Source organism: Cygnus atratus, chromosome 17, assembly GCF_013377495.2.
Source record: "Cygnus atratus isolate AKBS03 ecotype Queensland, Australia chromosome 17, CAtr_DNAZoo_HiC_assembly, whole genome shotgun sequence".
NCBI lineage: Eukaryota > Metazoa > Chordata > Aves > Anseriformes > Anatidae > Cygnus > Cygnus atratus.
In genome coordinates, this window is record NC_066378.1 from 5449559 (window position 1) to 5466573 (window position 17015).

Here is a 17015-nt window from a genome sequence, read left to right on the forward strand (position 1 = left end):
GTCATCTTAACTTCCAGCATGTTTTCTTGTTGATTTGTGTCACTTTTTCCTAGTAAAAGAATGTTGTTCTCACTCCTGTGAAAGTGCCATGAGACCCTTAAATGGAAGGCACTGAAGAAATGCGAAAATGGCATTTACAACAAGAGATGTAAAATGCTGTGGTTGTTTTTAAGAAACTCGGTTCATCTGTTATTTTCTGTAGTATTAATCAAGTGGCTGACAGTCTAGAAGTTCTTGTAGAGCATTTTACTACCAAATTAACTGTGAAGTAGCGTAGCATTGACTGAAGTGTTCAGTGCTGAAAGAATTTCTTGACAATAGGCGTTGACAGGTTGTCTTGCAAAGAAAAGCTATGCAGCTCTCTTAACTAAAGGAGGTTGTGATTCTTCTGTGCCCCAACTCCACCTGAAGTTTACTACATAGATTGTACTACTGAAAGTCATCATGTGAATACAGAAACTGCACTAGACTCAGTCTGCTGCAGAGAAAGCTTATTTCAGACCTGACCTAGTTGCAGGTAGCTCTTCAGAAAACTGGTTGTAGAATTCTTCCTTTGCATGTTAAAGTTCGTAAATAAATACTGTGAGATTTGAGATCTTGAACACAGCTTGTAACCTGGATTTTGTCACTAAAATAAGTGTCTTGACTCATCTCCTCATTGAATAAGGTATACACTTTGAACACAAGCATTGTTTTAGGTTCAATTATGTTCTGATACTGCAGAAAAGCAAACTATATTCCTTCAAAACTATGCAAAATTTGTGTGCAGTGGCATCTGATGCAAAGACGAGTTGGTACATTTCTGTGAACCTGGTTTTGGGCCCCAGACGAACAGTGTTTCTCGCAGTAGCAGCGGTATGGATCGGTGATGTTCAACGCGGTTTAAATGTAGCATACTGGCCAGCCTAAGCTGATTGTAAACTTGCTTCAAAATGTCTTTGCCATTTTACTATAAGATGAATATTTTCATATAAAGACTGCATTTGATCAGTTTGTGTTTTTCTTTGAAGGACTCTTTTGATTCTCAGTCGCTTGTTGCTTGCTTACATGTGTGCTGTCTGTTGCTTTATGAAGCCTCCTGAATTCGAGTGCTAACCTATCTGTGTAGATGTTCCCTGGGGGCATCAGGTATTCGTACTATGAAGCATGAGAGTCTGCAAGTGATGGCTTCGATCTATGCACCATTAAAATCGTTCATGCTTTTGAACTAGCAGCCGGTTTAATCACCAGGTGCCACACTAGTTAACTATCATGAAAGGCTTACTGTTTGACTTCCTCCTGTTGTGTATGTGTGTATATAGACATTGGAGCCTCTGACCAGTCTGAAAGTTTAAATTAATCAGTGTCCATCACTGGATAAGCGCTAATTTAATTCATGATTGTTTACAAATTGGGAAGAATAAACAAAAGGGAATATCCTGTCTGGGTTGGGGCTCTGAAGAGCCTGAGCATTATTTTTGTAAAGAGAAATACAGCATTCTTTGTGCCATTTCATGTGCCTGTAAAGTAATTTTTTAATATTATATTAACATCCTGGGAACGAGTGGGCTGCCTTTTGTTTTCTAGTCAAGTTTTCAAGCATATTTCTCAATACCTGCATTTGAAAGTGAGACCTGCCTAATAGACTGCCTTTTGGGACCAGTGAAAGCATTCTTGTATAGTTGTCATTTTCTGTTCTGTTAAATGAAAATGTTTTTTGAGACAAGGATACAATTATTGCAGTGGGAAAGGTGGCCTTGTATTCGAGACAGTCTTCACTGTGTAAACTTTAAAACACAATATGTAACTTAAAGACCATGAACTTCAGGCAATAATATTAAAGTGTAAGCTTTTAAAGTTTATTTTGGGGATCATAGCTTGTTTTATTTTTTGTGCTATAAAATTAACAGTATTAAATGAATTATATTCTTAGAATATATGGAGTGTCTTTTCTTAAGATTAGTGCCTTTTAATTTCTTACTCCACTTATTTCATAGAACTGGTCCCAACATCAAGCCACTGTTTTTTTTCCAGTGCCCTGTTTGTACAGTCTAAATAAAACTTGCCTCAACTTACAGTATCACTTGTTGTCTTTAGTCTTAAACCCTTGGTGATATTGGCAGAGTATTTAAGTTCTTACTGTGTCAGTATTATGGCCTGTTCCGTGGGTAAATCTGTGCCAGCTGAAGTTTTCCCAAGTCAAAGCAACAGGTAAGCAGGAGAAAATACTGATGCTGAGTGAATGATGCCGTCATGCTCCATCCTTGTGCGTGTTCTCCAACTGTTCTGCTGTGCTCTGGAAGCTCAACTGACAAAGATGCAGCTCCGGTAACGCTGATTATCACTGTTTCCTTCCCCCTCGCACCTGACAGCAGCGCTCTTCCTGTCACTACATTTAACTTTTCTTTTGTAGAGGCTTTTAAAAGTTTGTGTAGAAACTATGACCTTCTTTCACTGTGATAATTATCTTGACTGTGCCTGTAAGAACGATGTAGGTATTTGCTTTGAATTTAGCTTAGTTACTAAAAAATAAGGCCTGACAGGGTGCAGGTAGGGACAAGTGAAGCAGGTGCCATTCTAGCCCCTGTTGAAGCTGTCAGCGTAAGGTGTTACAGATACCTGCTTTTGTAAATCAAGATCAATTGCCTTTTTACAGTCAATCCAGATCAAGAATAGAGGGGACGATAACTCCTTTTTAATATTTGAGATCATTCAGGTAAATAATTCACAATGTGTTGAAACTTGAAGTGAGCTTACACAGGATTAAAAAAGCAGAACTTCAAACACATAAATGCTGTAAGGGAGAAGTCGTAAAAGCTTGCGTTGTTTCCCTGGCCTCTTTGTGGGTATGTTCTCACTGCAATGAAGCCTAGTGAGTGTGTTCTCTGCAGTACAGATTTCTATAATATTTTAATGTTATAGCCAACTCTGTATAGTGTAGTAGCAAATATTCATATTTGGCAAGTTACATTTTTTCAGAAAAAAAAACACCACTATCTCAAATACTCAAGCAGAAGGAAAGTGCATACAGGCAGCCTGAGAACGGCTTCAAATTATTTTGTATACCTTTCTAGCAAAAACTGGAAATGCTTAGCTGCTTACTGCAGCTGCTTCTCAGGACATCATAAATAGCTCTTGCCTCACTATTTATGTAGCAAAACCAAGGCCCCTGCTTTACCAGCAGCCTGCTTCCTACAGCCTGAATTACGACCACGTGTGCAGAGGCAGCACCGTTCCTGGCTACGGTAAGAGGTGTGCAATGCACATGGAGGCAGTTGCTGCCCATCCTCTGAGGAAGGGGGGGGCTGCCCGCACCAACCAGCCCAGACAGGGCTTGCCCTGGTTTTTGTTCCAGTAAAATCGGGCTTCTCTGACACTAACCTGAAGTGTCCACACCCACTGTTATCACGCAGTGGGAGATGGAAGTGCTTTCAGAGCCAGAAGACTTGGGAAGTTTAATAACGTTTATGTTCTAAACAGAAGAACTTAGTAGTTTTCTCAAAATGCATCAGGTGTTGGTAAAAATCTGCACTACATAGGGGTATGAGGCCACAGGACTCTGCATGTCCTTGTTTCGTCGTGCACTTAGAAATAACCTCTCCCTCCCACTTGAGCTGGGAGGGGGGTGCTTTACCGTGGTAATGTTAATTATCAGAAGGGACACATTACACAGTCTGAGCGAGCTGTAGCAACAAGGGTGCAAGGGACTGTCATTTGTCTACATTTTAAAAGGCAGCTTGCTTCCTCGCAGCCCTTGCCCCAAGTGCCAGCAGCACCAGCCTGCCCCCACCTCCACCTGCCTTCCCTTTCTGCCACCAGGCTGACCCTGTGTGGGGTCCACAGCTCTCACTGCCTGCGCTCAGGGCTTGGGGTTTGTACCAGGAGCACCCATCTCTGCAGCTGCCTCCAGCTTCAGGAACATCCAGGTTTACTCAGCAGAACATCAAAGGTAACAAGAAACGAGCAACAACTCAAACTGGGTTTAGTTGTGGCTTACCTGCACGCAGACCTTCACTTATTTAAATTTGAGCTAGTTGGGCTAGGTCAGGCCAAACAGCAGGCAGCATAAGCCTAGGTGCAGGCGAGGTAGAAGGAGCTGGTTTGTCACCTTCATTTAAATAAAAGGTTTTCTTTCTAAACCAGTGCAATAGAAAACACCCCTTTAGTTTCAACCAGCTGTATGCCTGCTTCAACTTACACTACCAGTAGCAAGTATGCCTAAATATACTAAAATAAAATGCTGTCACAACAAATGAACAAGTTTCCTTGTAACTTTTTTTACATGGTTTACAATAACCAGTGTGACTTGTGCACGCAGGAAAGCTCTTCGGGTCTCTGCCAACAAGGATGGCTCACCTTAGAGCAGCTGTAGTGGTTTCTGCCCCTGTGTCCTCTGCCCTTTTGTAGAGAGCGTATCAGCTGCTCTTGTAGCAGCTGTTGGACCACAAGCCACAGCTCAGTGTATTAAGGTAAAGCAGTTCCAATTTCAGGTTACCTTAATACCGCGAGCTGCAAACGGTGACAGTCACTATGCAAACAGCTGAGCCCTCCTGCAGCAGGACTGCGAGCCCACAAGGGTCAGGCAGGCAGCAAGGAAAGAAACCATAACAGCTGTCCCAGAGCGAGCCTCCTGCTCTGAAATTTGAGCCCTACGAGCTTGCCTGCAAGCAGAAGTTGCATCGATTATTGTAACTTTGGAAACGGGACCATTGCGTGCACAGCCTGAATCTGGTCAGCACCGCGATGCTCCAGCTGGACCACCCTCCACAGCAGCAGCTGGGGACCCCAGTGCTGTGACTCATGCCCAGTTCTGCTTTGTGGGGTCCCCAGACGGGCACCACCTGCAGGAGCCAGCAGCTGAGCTCCTGCCGCTGCTCAGCAGCATGGTGACTACTCACCGGGAACCCAGTGGCCCCTCGCACTGGACGCAGCCTCACCTGCGGAAGGTGCCACCCGCACTGTTCCTGAGGCAGGCCGGGGTGAGCGAGAGGCAACAGGGACTTAACGCGGCGCTCTCCTCAGATAACCTTCCCAGCACCTGCTCGCTTCATTCCAGGCATTTTGTAACCAGAACCCTCCCAGCACAAGTTATTAGTCTAGCCTGCCGCTGGCACACCAGACAATCGGGAGCAGGGCTAAATCCAGGCTATCCACAGGGACCCAGCTCCTGCTTTGTTCGTCCTGCCTGGTCCAACAAGGGCAGCTCAAAGTCAGCGCTGAAAAATCCGTCACTTGTAATCTTGTATTTGCTCTAGAACTTAAGCACTAAAGCACATGAGGAAGCGTGGATCTCAGTGACTGTCAACAGCCCTCTCGTGTGCTCTGTTTCCCAGTCTGGCTCTCTAAGGAATCCCCTTCAGGCCCTGGGGCAGGAAGGGCTCTTGCTCAGATGAGGGGGTAAGTGGGGGCTGGTTGGGGTCTGTTTTGCCTGCCCCTGGCTGCCTCTGCCATCTGCTCTGGCACCAGAGACGGAGCTGACTTGGGGAGCGGTGAGTCGGAGGCAGGGGCACTACTTGGAAAAGACAGAAGGGACTGACATAAGTGAACATCAGGGGCCGGTTGGAAACTCTTGGCACTCCTCTTATTCCTTCTGCCCACTGCCCTGCAGCAGCCAAGCCGGACCATGAGACCCCCGGCGTGCTCCTGACAAGAAGTGACAATCCCAGCTGGATCCTAGAGTGCACTGTCACCGTCCCTAACTTGTCATTAAAAACATACAAACCAAACTTGCCCATTACTCATTACGGTGAAGCACCCCGATCATTTACAAGCCTTTGTGTGCCTAGATTCCAACCCCAGAGCGTGTTGGTTTTTTTTTACAATGCTTTATGTTACTGTACTGATTTGATCTGAATTAGGAGGTAGTTCAGGGCAGGGGACTCTCACTGGGACTTTTGTTTGCTGAATCTATTTCTGAAATCTTGGATTGTCTCTTTTTTACCCTGATCTTGTGACCAGTGTTATCATTAATCGACTGACCTTGCAGAGGAACAGCTTTTCTCTTCCCAGGTAAGGCAGCTGATGAACAGTGGGAACTGGCTCCTAGTTGGCAGCACCGACAGGTATGCACACGAGGCTGGCTTCCTGCCAGGCCTCCAGCCTAACGCAGGCATGGCACAAAGGCGGTGTCATCCATCTCACTAGGCCTTCTTAAGGGAAGAAAGAGCCCTATCCTTCAAAGACAGAATACCTCCCTCCACCCTGACTAGCTGCAATAGCTGTGAGTACTCAACACTTTGGAGAACCAGCTCCAAAATTAACAAAGAGAATTTCCCTGCATGAAATAACACCTTGGACATGCGACACCTCGGGCTGGGGGGTTGGCCACTGAAAGGCTCAAATTGGCTCGGGTTTGGGATTCTGCTGAACAGGGTAACACAGGGCTGAGCAACACACGCAGTGTTACTGGCACTGTCGGAGACTTCTGGTTGAAATCATCCCAAACCACAGGATGTCCCCAGTAGCAGCATAAGGGTTACTTCCAGTACTCAGTAGCAGCCCCTGCCTGTACAGGGCTGAGTAACCCACCTGCATCAGAACAGGCACTTGGCATCATTTGATCGAGGCAGAGGTAGCTGATGGGATGGAAATAGCTCTCCGACTGGTGGGACAGCATGCTGGGCTTCGAGCAAGCGTTTGTGCTGTACAGCAGTGGTAGCCCACAGACCTCCACCATGGCGTTTGCGTTATCGACGCTGGCCTAAATTTAAATAGATAAAAATAAAGAGACGTTAGCCTAGGAACAGAAAGCTTGCACAGTCCTTGACAGGGCAGTGAGGATGTAGGACTTCCATTCGTCAAATGTGCGGGACTCATGCCTCCCTCGCTGCAGTGGCCTGGTTTCAGCCACATGTTGCAGTCCTGCAGCCCTAAGGCAGCGTGGCACTGAAACAGCTTTGGAAAATGGAGGAGAGTGGAGGAAGGAGACGATGTACCTGGAGGAGGACAGACTGATTAAATGCCCCTCCCTGCTGCCTGCTGCCAAATGCTCTGTGGGCTCTGTAGTCATCACCCAAAATAGAGCCATAGTCTGTGTCTCCTCCAAGAGACAGTCCCTGCTGGAAACATGTCAGGGCATTGCTGGGGCAGCAATTTACAGCACAGGGAGCCACTTTGGGAGCTGCTGACACCACACCCCACTGTACCTGGCTGCTTTCCCTTTCCCCCACCATTAAAGCCGCCTGTTGATGCTTGCTAGCCTGGGAACCTGACACAGGGCTCAAACCAGCACAGAATGTAGGCAGGGTTTGGGCAGAAAGGAAGAAAGGTCCTGCACTGACCTTAGGTGTAGGTCGGAAAGGCACCACACGTGAAGCCAGGGCCACCTCAACCCGAGGGGGGCCTTCTGGCAGAGGCTGAGCAGTTCTGAGGCAGCCCCTGCAGTCTCCTGGACTCTCCAGGACTGGCCACGCTCTCCCCTAAGCCCTGCCAGGGCTCTCTGGCTGTCCCAGTGCAGACTTTACGCTGCAGCTGAGAACCTCCCTAGGGGGCAGATGGCAGCAGCAGTGCTGGGCCACCTTTTAGCGGCTGTTTCAGCAGGCAGGGTACTTGCCCAGCGAGCAGGAGGCAGGGATGCAGCTCCTTCCTCAGCCAGCAGATTGCCAAGCCCATGTCTCCAGTGTGCAAGGGAACGGCCACAGCACAGCTTCCATGGCGCTGCTCCTCCTCACCCTCTCTGGATGCTGGCTGCTCTGGGGTGAGGAGCCCCAGGGTGCGAGAGGTGCAGGTGCCTGAAGTGTAGATGTTTGGGGCCCCTCCAGGCCATTCAGCCATCAGCAGATCTCCAGCTCCGCACAGCCTTGCTCACTCCTCCTGGACAGAGAGGAAACCAAAGTTGAGAGCGCAGAGCGGGCTGGGACGGCGCAGAGCTGCTGGGGCAGAGCCAGTCCCAGGGCTGAGCTCCTTCAGCCCGGACAGAGCTGGGGACCAGGTCCCACCTGCCTGCCAGAGCCACGGCATCACCCCTGCGGGTGGGTGCTGTGCGCCGGGCAGACAGTGAGGGCCCCAGCGCGCTCCAGGATCGCAGCCCAGCAGCGAGGTGAAGGGCCAGCCAGGCTAGCTAGAGAAAGGAGAGTTTCAGAGACATTTGTAACAGACAGATGACATCGGTGATAAATCGAACGAGACAGTTTGCAAAGCCACACGGTTCCTCCATCCCTCTCACTAATGCCAGCACAAATCCCTGCCCACGCAGGGCTGCCCGGAACACCCCAGCAGAGCCGGGGAGCTGCTCCCAGGCCAGTGCTGGGTTCAGCTCTGACAGCCTGCTGAAGCCACGCTGCCCTGGGAGCTCGCCTGCGCTTTCCGATGCACAGACACCTCCTTCCCTGCGGAGAACAGCACGTCCTCCTCCTCCTCCACTCACCTTGCTGCCAGGGTCCCTCCCGCACGCGAGCTGCCTCAGCCCTGACTTGCCCTCGGCTCCATCGCTGGCAGCGTCTGAGCAAGACCGGTCACGTCCAACGCCCGCCGCAGACACGTCGTGACAGCGCGGGAGCTTCACCCGCCGTGCGCTCTAATTACAAAGCACCACCGCGGCCGGCTGCTTGGCTTTCCCCATGTTCCCTCTTGCCCTGAGACACCCAGGCCCCAAAACCTTCGCCAGCAAACCCTGCGCGTGCTGCCCGGGTCCTGGCCCAGCCGTCCCCTCGCAGTCACTGGGTGGCACTGTGCCCCTGCCTTGTGCAGCCACCCGCCTGCGCCCAGGGCCTGGGGCTCCTGGGGGAACCCATAGCCGAGGCTGTGGGGTGATGACTTTCCTGGCCAAAGCGTGCCCACGCAGGGCTGCCAAGGGCTCGGACACAGTTGTGGCAGCAGGGGACGGAGGCCCTGCGATGGCTGGCAGCCCGCAGGGAAGTGACAGAGCCATTCCAAGTGCCTAAAGTACGCTGGCCGCCGGCGAGGCTGGCTTTCCCCACTGCGCCTCCATTTTCATTACCGTGGTAAAACGAGATCAACTGCATCTTCACAATATCCCCCCTCCATAAAACTAATAGGCCAGGCAATTGGTAGGGCTCTGTGAAGTACTTTATGGTCTGGACACTAGGAGTGAGCTCCGCAGCTCAGAGGCCGTCCCAGTCCCAGGAATTTCCCCCCAGCCTCCCCCTTCAGGCTGGGAGCACCAGGACAAGCCTTCCTGGAGCACGGCATGGTGCCTGCCGTGACCTGGAGCCCCACAAGGGTCCACCAAGAGCACCCAAGGGGAGCTCCTTTCCCCCTCGGAGATCAGGATTTCTGCTTTGCAGGACAGCCCAGCACGGCCTCGCCCCAGCTCGGGGGGCTGCGAGGCCATCGGGTGAGCCAGGGCCAAGGCAGCCGCAGCCCCACTCTGCCAGCACCGGCCAGGGCAGCGGGCACAGGGTTTGCTGGGGAAGCCCCTCTGCTTCATCTGTGATTGAAAGGTGGAGGCTGGGTTCGCCTTTGTGAGCAGAAAGCAGCCATTCTTGGTCTTACAACAGTAAAACAGCTCCGCTCTATAAAGATCAATTCCCTCCATGCTGACAGCCCCATGCTTGGGAAGCTGGAGGGAGGCAACACACTTGGTGTTGGAGGAGCCCCATTGCAGAGGGCACGGCACAGAAATTAAGGGATGGGTTTTGCTTCACACATTGCCAGGACTCACAGATCCCGACGCCATACTCCAGATCCACATCAGCCTGAAACCTAAAGCAGAGCCCAGCCCTGCCTCTGGCAGCAGCTCCAGATCCACCCTGGGCAAGGCGATGACCGAACGGAGAGGTGGCTGCCTACCGCGCTTCTTCCTGACGTGTAAAAGCAGCCCGAGAAGTTTCCTTTCTTTGCTCAATCTCCGTTAGACCTTCCAGGGAAAATTAGCACAGGTGCGCCAGCAGTGGCACCAAGGGGATGGACCCTGAACAACTCAGAGGGGCATTTAATTAGTTTGCTGAAATCTTTTTAGCTACCTGCTACAGCTCCAAGCCCTGGCAAACAGTTGGGAAAAAGGATCTCTGTGCTCAAAATCAATTGATTTTTTTTGTTGTTTGATAGCTCTTATCTGTATAAAAAACAAACTAAAGATCCTCCAAGGAGTATCCTGTTGGGAAATAAAGTGGAAGAGACTACGCTCCTCTACCATGAGGGCAGAAGACAAATGGGAGATGGGAAAGCAAAAGGTTTCCAGGTCTCCATAAGAGTCAGAAGGGAGGCAAAGAGCCTGTTTCTCCCCTCTGTGGTTTAACTGTCTGTAATCTGTCTCCCCCTGACTGCCCCTGCTGACCCCATGGGACAGAGTCGCATTTTGCTGTGCTGAAATACCTAGTATTTGCAAAAATGACCCAAGATCCCCTGATAACAAGTGCCACAGGCGCACAAAGTGTTACTGCTCGCTCCTTCTGAGGGACGAGCGGCTCACCAGCACTGTGGCTGCTAGCAGAGGCTCTCTACTGCCCGGTTTTCAGGTTCATCCCAGCTCCAGATCAGAGCTCTGTGCTGTCCTGGGAGGGACAGGAGGGAGCAAGCACAGCCCCAGCTCCATAACCAACCCCCTGCTGAGTCCCCTCCTTTAATCCAAGGATACGATTCCTTTGCTAGGCACATGGTGAGCTGCCCGCCCTACCTTCTCCACCGCCTGCTGACATTTGTATCTCAAACTAATTGTCACTATATCATCTGATCCTGCCCAGCTGTCTAAAAAAGCAACATCCTGCGTACCTCTGGGACCTCTTTGTCAGAGACTGTGAACTCATCTCCATCCAGCACCAGGATGGATTGAACAAACCGAAGCGATATTTTATTGCTGAAGCATAAAACATGGGAATAAACAAGCACCAAAGTGCTACTGATCATTAAAACCAGATGGGAGCCCATTTACTGCCTCCAACAGTGAGGTGCCACCGCTGTGCTGCCGAAGCCCCATTGAAATAGGAAACCTACGGCACCATCTGGGAGGTGCAGGGCAGCCACAGCTACTCATAGCCCCTGGAATTCAGGCCTGGATTGAGAGCTGTGCTCTCCTCCCTCCACCGCCCTGGGGACAGTAATACAGCTTTCAGTACCGGCTCCAGAAGTATGGTCACTCCTGTAAGGTTGTGTCTAAATTAAAATGCCCCGGTGGGGACAAGCAGCCTGTGCAGGGCCAGTTCCAGTGTCCAGGAACTGGGAGAATTACAGGCCAAGTTGCCCACACAGGGTGAGAAGTCAGTTGCATTTCAACAGGATTTTTCTCAACACACGTCAGAGAACCATGCTGGTCAGCCCTGTGCATGTCAGCTCCTGCATGGTGGATTACCCGAAGCAGCCCGGGCCTTACCTTATTTCCTTACTGACCGGTGCTGGCTGGCACGAGAAGCTAAACACCACGACAGGACAATGCTGAGGCTGTTTCTTCTCCTTTCTAATCACTGCAGACGAATGCACGATCAGCTTCTGCCCTGAGCATAGCAAGGGCATTCCCAAAGTTTGGGGCACTGGAAATTGGCCTTCAGAAAGCTCCTGAGCTCAGCACCCCCATCTAGACTGGGGTTTGCACCTCTGTCTTCGAGCCCCATCTTCCTGTGGCAGGGAGCCCCGCGCACGGTGTGGGGCCGGGGACAGGTCCCCGGGATGCACCCTGTAGCTGGGGATGCAAATGGAGCAGGAGGCTGCTGGAAAAGCAGAGGGACAGACAGATGCTTTTACACTTCAAAGGAAACAGGGCCCTGTGAGGCTTTCAGGAATACTCACAGATCGATAGACTCCTTTTAAACACCGAGCACATTTGCTCAAGTGTGAGGCAATTAGTCCCTGAGGATGGAGGCAGGGCAGGACCATTAACAGACATACGGGCAGGATGAAGCAAAGGATGAGAGACTTGGGGCATGGCTCCACGCGAGACTGGCAGCCCTTGGGCCAGAGGCTCCCCTCCGTTTCATTCCCGAAACAGCAGCCAAGCTGGCCACGCGTGGCAGGAGACAGCTGCTTTTCTGCGGGGCAGTACATCTACCCACCAACCTCAGGAGGGCAAAGAAGGGCGTCTGCAGGACTAGAAGACAGTCTGGGCACTGGGGCTCCAGGCTCATTTCTTTTAGCAACATTTATCCTACATCTGCTTTGTTGTTTTTTTTTCAACCATAAAGCAAGTTTGTAAGCAACCCCAGCAATTCAGATGCAACCTCACACTGCAACAGCTTCCTTCAGCACAAAGCATGCAGTATCAGGAGTCTCCTGGGGAGAGGGAGATGGGTTAAAAAATGGGCTGTAGTGGTCTAGTGTTCTCACCCACAATTTGCAAAACATCCTCGTGCCTTTTGCTGGCTGGTGTCTGAGCTGCTCTGGACAAGCTCGCTGTCCACAGAGCCCCTTCGAGGTGGTAAATTAGAGCTAAAACCAGACTGTGGGAGAGCAGAGGCTGGCTGCCCAGTGAGAACAGAGCCAGCACAGGGATGAACCCCACAGCGTAACAGAAATCAGGCCTGGTCATCCCCTTCTGCTCTGTGTCAGCACTTCCACACAGCTCTCCCCTTACCACAGCCGGTGAGGATGTAACAGAGCTCCCCGTGCCAGTGCTTTGTGAGGCCCACAGATCAGAGCTGGAGGAGCAGCAGTGCCAGCGGGCAGGAGGTTTCTCCTGCAAAGAGCTGCTGTGGTTTACCTGCACGGTCTCATTTTTCAACAAGAAGGAAGGATACCAAAACTGAGCCATGTTTCACACCTAGCTGAGTGGCTGAGGGGATGCCTGCCCTGTATTGCTAGTTACCCTCTCTGACTCTCCTTTACAGAGGCACAAAATTTTCCCTCTTCGGTAAAAATCAGAGAGGAAGAAGAAAATCTCGGCATGCCCCCAAAGAACCGTAGGGGGTAGAAATTAAATCCACCCATTGCGCTCACCGAGCAGGGCACTGTCTGGGCAGGAATGCTGTAGTCGTACACCTGCACATTCAAATAAAAATAATGGAGTATTACAGAAGTGTCAGAGGCAATTCAGCACCCTACAGCAAAGTACTTCATGCCATAAAACAAACTCACATGACTTGGAAAAACAAAAAAGGAACAACACTAAATCAAGCACAGCAGCAAACACAGAACAACCGGCTGTTTGTCATAGCTGCAGGGCCTCTCGTTACTGCTACATTAAAGGATTCCTTCACACTTGTTTAAAATTTTGTCCAAAGCTGCTGCTCAGGCCCTGATCTCAACAATGCTTCAGCATTTGCTCGGGGCAGTGCAAACTGCATACCGCAGGGAACGCCGGCTGCAGAGGAGAAACACTTCCCCAATTTGCTTTACCTTATCCTGGGAGCCTGCGAGCATTGGTGTTAGCTCTGCCTGGGTTTCTTTGCTCAGATTCACTGGCTGTAACCTCTAGAAACCACATTTACACCTCATTACATCTCTACAAAGCACAGCAGCAAAACCAGCTTACCTGGAGTGGCTGGGAGCCCGGCCAGGAGCATGCTTGCACCTCACACAGCTGGGGGAACCGAGAGCTGAGCCCTGGAGAAACAGGCACCCACCTGCACAACCACAACAAAACCGTACCTCTGAGCACTGCAGGAGCCCACACAGCCTGCAGGTGGGCTTTGGGGCACACACCACCCAGGGCAGAGGGGAAAAGTGCAGCAAATCACCCTCCCCCCACACTTCAAGGAAAATCCCTTGTCCTCCTTTCTGCCTGCACAATCCTACACCTCTCTCTGCCTTCTCCTGGGTATTTCAATTCAGTGCTGCCCCCTCACTCCCCAAGGGTGAGGGCGGGATGCAGGTAAGTGAAGACACCTGTGCCCTGCACACCTGGGGGCTGACGAGCAGGCATAGAGGGGCTGGCAGCACTGCTGAAGCTCCTGCCAGACCCAGGCAGGCAGGAGGCGTGGGGCTCAGCACCAGCACAGCCCCGCGCAGGGGGTGACAGCAGGTGTCGGCTGCTGTTTGTTGGTGTCAGCCAAATGCAGCGTGCCCCCTGCTAAGAGGCTCTGTATGGGACCCCGATGTGGGGCTCGTGATTTAAGTGGCTTTCAAGCCCTGCAATAAAAAACCATTTGACTTGAAGAATGTTTTTATTCCTGGGAGGGGGTTGCTGCTGCTCGCTTGGCTCCTGGTGACCCAGGATATGCGCTAAGGCAGGAAGGGCACAGCAGGATGCTCCCCCCATGACAGGCACCTCCACCGCCCTCAGCAGGGTGCTTCTGCAGGGCCAGAGGGTGGCTGGGCACATAGAGGCCACATCCTGGGCTAGGCGAGAAGGGACCGCGCCTCTGGGAGGAACCGCAGTGCCTTGTGAGGGCCTGGGGAGAGATGAACACTGTGTGGGATCACAGCAGCAGCACCACGGGTGCTTCCCCCAGGCCCTGCCACTCTCTGTGGTAGAAGAGCAGCAGCGCTGTCGAGAAGACTTTTTTCTGCCATTCCCGCTTGCACTGAAGCAGCCTCAGACTAGGCTTGTGGCTGCAAAACCAGTAGGAGAAACCAAAATAAATCAGGATCTTTATTTCCCAGAGGAAATGTACCTAGATCCCACTTCGAGTCCGTTTGTCCTCATCCTTATGTAACTCCGCCGCAGGAGAGGAGCAGAAAGCATAGAGAAAATAAACAACTTGCTGCAAAGAATTAGCACAAGACTGAGTCATATCGAGCACTGCAAGCAGATAACCTGGAGCTTGCTGAATAAGCTGCAGAGAACAATGAGCGCTGAGATCAACAGCATGTGCCATGTAGGAACTGGCCCCAGGTAACATGACTACAGCAGAGCCACTGGCATGCTGGAAAGAGATGCACAAAAACCACATTTCAGAGTTTATTTTATTGCTCTTAATGGCCTGCCTTCCGCATGTCTCATTTCCTTTTATTGAAGCTGTCAGGGAGGCATTACATTATCTCACATGTGTGCAAAAACAGGATTTCAGTCAAGCTCATACAGATTTTAAATGCCACAGCTGAAGAAAACAAGACAGTGGAAACTGCAAAGGGAGGAGGCGGCAGCAGAGTCCAGAGCGCACACACCTACGGGCAACATTTTCCAAGGCTTCACAGAACAGCAAAGCTACAGTCTCTAACCAGAGACGGGCAGGAGGAAAGTAAAGGTACCTCGCTAACGAGCAGGATGATTCACTGAAGGGCAAGGAGTCCTGTTGCAGCAGAAGGCTGATGAGTAATTAATGGCTCCTCCTATGCACACGGCTGGGTCTTCCACCCGAGCGCGGCAGCCGCCTGCCAAACCAGCTCTACCAACAGGCCCTGTGGGGCAGCAGCACTCCCAGAGCTATTCCGAAGGTTCAGAAATAACACACTACACTTGTGTTTGCACGGGAGTTTCCCTGTGCTGCCCGGTTCTCTTCAGCTCATCTTACTCACCACAGCACGGTTTCCATCCTCATTAGCACCCTGTGGCAGAGGGAAATACAGCCCGACTTCGAGGATAAAGGACCAGACCTAAGGAACTAGCCGGGGTGTAGCACTTCATGTTTTCTTGCAGTGATCGCCCCGGGGAACCCCACCGACCTGTCCCCAGGGTCCCTGGATGCTGTGCTCAAGGCACCAAACTCCTCGGCCAGGCTTCTCACCTGATTTCCAAGACACAGAAACCAGCGGCGTCAAAGCAAACTACTAACGCTCAGAGACACGACTTTTCCTCATCCAAAGAGGACAGGCTTTTACAGCTGCCCTGCCTTCACGCAGCTGGCATGTGGGCAGCAGGAAAGCACAGTGTTCTGGGGTTAAAAACAAGCTCCTCCACATTTCTTCCCCAAGTGATTTCTTTGCAGTGAATCACTTGCATTCGCACGCGTGTGGTGCACAGCAGGTATAAATCAATACTGGCGAGGGTGCTGTCAGAGAAGCGAGCCGACATCACTACACACACTGTGGTGAAGCCTGACCTTTATTTGTGTGCTACACATCTCACGCCCATCCTGTGAGGCTGAGGGGAAGTATTTGGCTGCTCTGTACATATAATTGTGGTGCAAAGCCGGTTAGCAATATACTATTTAAATAAGGAAGTAGTCATTGGAGCTGAGTTTCACAAATACATAGGGCTACTTTTCAAAGTCATTTTAACAATAATAAACACAGTTTAACACCTCTACACTATGCGCACACACAGCGCTGGCCTGGTGCCTGGGCAGAGCAGCACACAGCCCTTCCCAGTGAATACACACACCGGGCCTGATGCACCACTGGTCACGAACCTGCCCTGGTCTGCTCAGAGACAACGTCTTGCTACATGCACACACAGAAAACGCCATCTGGCAAACAGACTAAAGGACACACCTCACTGCCTACTGACGGCTACAGACCACAAAGCAGTTTATTTCAAGTGTTACAAGAAAATATTCCCTAAATAACAACAAGGAATGCATCTATCCTCTCTGAGAAGCAAAGAGCCTGTCTCAAACAAGACCCCACTCACCACCAGGGCTGCTTGGGCAAGCAGAGACTTCTCCCTTCAAACACGAGGACAAAAATCCTCTGTGCAAGGCAGCGTGCAGGCTGCTCACGGACAGAACAGCTCCTCCAGGAGTTGGGACCAGAGATAAGGAAGGTGAAAGCGCTGACGACTGACTAGATATGGAAGCAGATCCCTACAGGCACCTTAGCAGCAGCAAGAGGACTGCACCGACCAGCCTGGGAGGCGCTGAGCTCACCAGCAGGGCAGAGAGCAGCGCAGCACGTAGCTCCATGCCTATGGCACATTCACCGTGCTAAAGGATGTGGGCGATGAACAGCGCCAGGCTGGTCAGGAGCGTCTTCTGACAAAGCTTTCTTGTACCATAGCACAGTAACAACAGCTATAAATTATATTCCCCAGGGGTGGCAGGGGGTGGAGGAAGGAAGAAGTTCACAGCGAAAGACTTCCTTTCCCTCGAAAGGAAGAGGTCAGAGTGACACAGCCAGCACCACTGCTGAGGGCCCTATTCCTGCCAAGCACAGGCCTTTGGAGACCCCTGGAGCAGCCCCAAATTCTATGAACAACCTCCCTCCACCACCAGCAGAAGGAAAAGTATTTCACTAACCTCGAATCTAGGGGTGACAGAAGAGGGGTGGGCATGAGGGACATGCAGACACAACACAGAGCCTTGCTGCCGGTTCTCTTGCAGAGGACAAAC